Here is a 5,330-nt window from a genome sequence, read left to right as displayed (position 1 = left end):
ATGTGATAGATGGGAGAAGAAGACAGGCTTAAGTTGCAACAAAAAACATTCAAGTTAGATACGGGAAAACATTTGCCTTGGTAAGAGCAGAGAAGCATTTGAGTAGGCTGCCCTGGGCACCTGACAGGTCTTATTCCTCAAAAGGTTTTAGAGAAAATATGCCAGGAACAGCACTACTGTTGTTGAGAGCTTCTTGGGCTAAGGAACAGGCTGCATGATCCCTCAAGATCCTTTCCAACCCAGCTATTGTATGAACTTGAACAGCTGCTGTTTAAAGTTGTGGTTAGTTACTGTTTGATTAAGAAGTGCTTCGTAAGTAATATATGCCATGAGTGTGCCATTCAGCTTCTTTTAACCCAAAGAACAAAGATTTATTGAACATTTCTGGCTTTTCTGCATGATTTAGTCTGACAACTAAAACATTCATTCAACTAGCAAAACGGTACCAATTGCTGCAAGCCTTTCAAATACCCATGACTGTACCCTAGGTACCTTCTGTCCCCCCTCAGGTACTGTTTCTGCCATGACAATAGTGTCCTGATGTCTTCCCCTGTTCCTGGAGGCACTTTAAGTACCCCCACTGAAGTTTAGGTGAGATAGCGGCTACTTTACTTCCACTTCCAAGAGAGTTCAGAATCAAAATGTCTGATAGTTACAAAACAGAGTGGGAAAAAAATAATCAAGAGTATTTTAAAAAAGGGGAGGGTGATTAAAATAGGGCTGTGTCAAAAAAATGGAAATGACAATGCTTATTTTTTATATTTTTCTTGCAAAAGAAATCTTATGGAATTGTATTTGCTGAATATATGTACAGGGAGTAGGTGTTCTGCATTGAAGAGCTTATAATCAAAGAATTTATGTGCTAATACTAAATAATGTTTTAAATGTAAAAATATTTGCAAAGGAAAAAAATAGCAATGGATTCTAAGCTTCCTTCTTAATTCAGTTCCTTGTTAATTTAATCTTTTTAATTTATTAGCTGAAAACTGCATGACCACAGTAATTTGTTCTATTAGTAGTACAATTTCCACCTATATTTTGCTAAGTTTTATGTCTTCAGGCATGCGTTAGCAGGTAATTCAGTCTTTGGCTGCATAATACTTTCCTTTAATAAGGAAGAGGCTCATAATCTTAATCCAATTAAAGAAAAGAGAACTGAAGGAAGATTTGCCACAACAAAAGATGATACTAGAGGATATTAGCTTGGGGTACTGGCAGCAAGACAGTAACTTCATCAGGAAATCAGTATCTTCAAATATTTTCAACCTCAGGCATGGAGAGCACTTGAAAGCAGCTGGGAGACCTGTGTCTCCTATTGAATGAGTTTGAGATACTTGGATTCCCAGCTATAGTTGGTATTTAAGTATAGACAGTTGTAAATTTTGACACTGAGATTTACAAGGAGCTGGGCATACACTTAGTTTTGTTTTTTCTGGATATCATTTTGTGCCAGTGCATCTTTGGACATTTATCCCTCAGTTTGCTGCCTCAGGGATGTGTTTATACATACACAGGTATATATATATACGTACATATATATGTTCACAGACAGCACCTCTGATACTATTTCAATTCTGTCCTGTCCCTGAGAATAGCTAGTTCCCAATTATTCAAGTATTACCCTATACCATGAATTAATAACTTCGTTTTCATTGTCTAATCCCTTGTCATGCTCTTGAATGACATCTTGAAGTATTGAGTGCTGTAAATGCTGCTTTAAAATGAATCCTATTTTACCAGTTTAGATCTTTCAACTTTGCCTACTGTGAGAAAAGAGAAATAAGAATCTGAGTTTTACTTCTTCTATATTTAATACTTCAGCGACGTACTGTCTGGTGGCAAAGAGTGGTTCCTACATATTCAGTAGCATCAGCTCAAACCCCTCCATAACATCCCAGCAAACTAAATTACATTGTCTATCTGTTCATGATGAAAATGGTTTCTGTTTTCATAAGCAAAGAACCCCAAAGGTAAAAGAAAGCCTTATTAAAGGAAAAGCAGAAAAACAGAGTAATAAATCAGCAGGCTGTGGTCTCCAGCTCACTCTTCCCACAGCAGACGGGGAAGTCACTGACTGCGGTCCCACCTTGGCTAAGTCCTACAGACAGCTCCCTGCCCAGGCTCAGGGGACCCCATGGCTGGCCACCTCCACCTCTGCCCCTGAAGGAGCATGCAGTCCCCCAGGTCTCTTTGCCAGCGGGGAGGGAGCTAGGGGAGGGGATGCCCTAGGCTAAATAGCAGTAGTCAGATCATCCCATCTCTTTGCAGAATTACTCTTCAGAATTACTGCTTCCTGCTTCAGACGTCTTGCCTCTAAGTACCGGGTGTGCAAGGCCCCACCTGTGCTGGCCCTCACCTCAGTACACCGTATCAGCTTTTTTTCCTTTTTTTTTTTTTTTTTTTTTTTTAGTACTGAAGAAATGAAAATTCAGACCACTCTTCCTTTTGTTTCCCTGTCCTAGGACTCTTCCCTGTTCTCCTGGAAGGCTACATTGCTGGTTGGGGTGACTCCTCAGCCCAAGAGTGACCCCCAGCCTGCTCTTGGTTTGGACACAGCATGTTTTGTCCATGCCTTACCAGATGTGATTAGCAGCATTTTATTCATACTATCCTCAAACCTGGTGGTATCTGAACAATAATGCTCCGCCCTAGCACGACTGCTGTGCCAGTGACGCCAGCTCCCCTGGACCCCCTCACTCTCTAGCAGATGCAGTGGCCACTGGCCAAAGCTCCAGGTTGCTCTTCTTTCCCTTTGCCCACAAGTGTCAGCCATGACCTCTTGCCTGTTGCATCAGGCTCCATGTACTGTTTATCAGTTGAGATCTTTTCTTCTCTTCCCTTTCCTTCGTATCCGTTCTTAAATTAAACAGTGCCAACCTTTCTAACCATAAAATCTCTCCCAGACACACATTTTTTTTGCTGGGTTTCTGAGCTGCTTTCATATGTGCTATATGCTACACTGGTACAGGGGTATCTGAGCCAACACTATCTGCAAGCATATTTAAATTGACTTTAATAATACTGCTGCATTACTTCCCCATTTTTAATCTCAATTTGCAACCCAGGAGAACACTCTACTTACTTTTTGGCTGCTGTTTCTTACAGAACAAGGGTCCCTATTAAATTGTCCAGAAGAGGACCCAATTTTGGCCTTTTGTTATTCATTTTCTTGTGACTGCTCATTCTGGAACATGCACAGAAGCTAATCAAAATGAGTATAAAAATATTTTGTTCAACTCATAGTTGCTTCTAAGAACAGAAGCTTCCAGCATAGCTTTTCATGCCTGTGCCAGACAGAACTGGTGGTTAAGTGGGAGATGTATCTACCCAGGTAGATAAATGAAGCAGGCACGGAGGGAAGTGCAATCAGCTGCACCAAAGGCACCCTGCTGCACTGGGATGTGTCACTCACACTGGGACCGGCTGGACCCAGAGCTCATGTGGTGGATTTCACTTGTCAGCCTCAGTGTCTCACAGACCATTTGCAGGCTCTGGAGCAATTCATGAGGGCCCTACCTACTCTTGGACGTGGTTGAAGAGCAGACTGCAAAACAAGTGAAGAGGTTCAGCCAGGGAGCAGACCACTCTTTTTCTCAGGGACCCTATGCTATCAGCTCACTCAGTGTTGGGAGGGTGCCCTTGGAAAGACGGCAGCAAGGAACAGACTGACAATAGTAGAACAGTTTGACTACATGTCTCTTTGCTACCTGATCTGAGCAGTGCTTGGGAAAAAGGGCAGGCAGAGTAGCAGCAAGGATGCGCTGGCCACGGCTCTCCATGTAGGTGGAAACTTTCCTAAGCGGTCCTCTAACTTGGGCAGTGAATGGGCTGTGAGCAGATGTAGAGAGCATGCATGCTATACTTGACCTCCCCATCTGCAATAAACTTGATGCGCTCCTGAAGCACTGGGCTTGCTGCACATTCACCAGCTGTTTGGCTGTTTGCACAGGAAGGCTAGTTGTGTGTCAAGGCAGAGGGTCCTGGTGTAAAGCCCTCTTCTGCAGCAGGCAGACCACATGTCTTTCTTCCTGTCGCAAGACCAGACACCCATTCTGTAGATGATTGTAGATATTTCCATGGGGCATCAGCTAGGAGGAGGGCTTTGTGAACCAGAATGGAATGAAAAGAGTCTGCAGCTGACTGCAATGATTGCTTGCCTTTCAGTAGTTCATCCCATAGGACCTGGCAGACTTAGCCTCAGCCAGGAAGAGAGAGCCTAGAAAATGTCTGATATGTTTTTTCATATCTTTTTTGATTCCATAAGTGGTGGGAGGAAGATTACCTTTCCCTACCTGAAATGTGGCAAAGTATTTCCTTCCTTTTTCTGTTGGGCATCAAAGAAGCAACAGCCACCAATCCATCTTCCAGGGGAAATGTGAACCCAAAAGCTCAGGGACAGTTTTCCACACACTCACCTGTTGCACTGCTCTGTCACCTGCTAGTCCTGGCTCTGGTTAAAGTTCTGTCACCCTGCTGTCAAAGGGCCACATGCCAATACCAGAGCCTTGTCAGTAAAAGTTACCAGTCAGATGTTAAGACAACACGCTCACAAGTGATAGACGATATTGCATCCTGGCCAGAGCAATGTGACATAGCTCCAATTGCTTGCCAGAGGAATGTCCCGAAGTGTTTTCTGACTGCCAGTGTCAGCAGCAGCTGGACATTTCATGTCCGTGTTTCAGATTTTGAGGATAGTGTTGAAATCCTCACTCAGCAGTAGGGATCTAGTAGTCAAGTTTGTCAAAATGGGAGTTTCTGACTTTGGATTGAGTCACTTCGATGCTGCGAACATGACCTATTTTTTCAAATGAAAACCAGTATGTTCCTACAAAATCTTTCAGTGTGACTCTACATTTCCTGGTACAAAACTGCTTGCCTAGACATATTTTGATCTCTAGCCAAAGATTTGATTGCCCTTGCCAATAAAAATGTGTGTGTTCAAGCCAGGACCAAAGAACAGTTTAGAGTGGACCCACCACAGAGAAGTGCAGCATATGCCCAGCTGTCTAAGTGTGTTGGCCACAGAGGCATGAGAATGATGTGAGCTTTGTCTCTCTTCTCCCATTGACTGCTGCACCTGGACCTTCATTTTAACAAAAATGTGTGAAATATTTCCAAATGCTTGGTGGTCATACAGCATGCAGAATCATTGGGGCTGGCTACTAGAAGAACCCCATGATCACAGTGTTTCCCTGCAGTAGCTCCTTTTTTGACCTAGGTAGAGGTCAAATCTGGCTAGGTACATTTAGTGCATAATAAGTCATCCTCATAAAAAGGTTCTCAGCCCTTGAAAACTCTTGATGACTTCCTTCAGAAATTAACTGTCCTCA

This window comes from Mycteria americana, chromosome 1 (assembly GCF_035582795.1).
Source record: "Mycteria americana isolate JAX WOST 10 ecotype Jacksonville Zoo and Gardens chromosome 1, USCA_MyAme_1.0, whole genome shotgun sequence".
NCBI lineage: Eukaryota > Metazoa > Chordata > Aves > Ciconiiformes > Ciconiidae > Mycteria > Mycteria americana.
The sequence above is the reverse complement of the archived record's forward strand: the minus strand, read 5'-3'. Positions refer to the sequence as shown.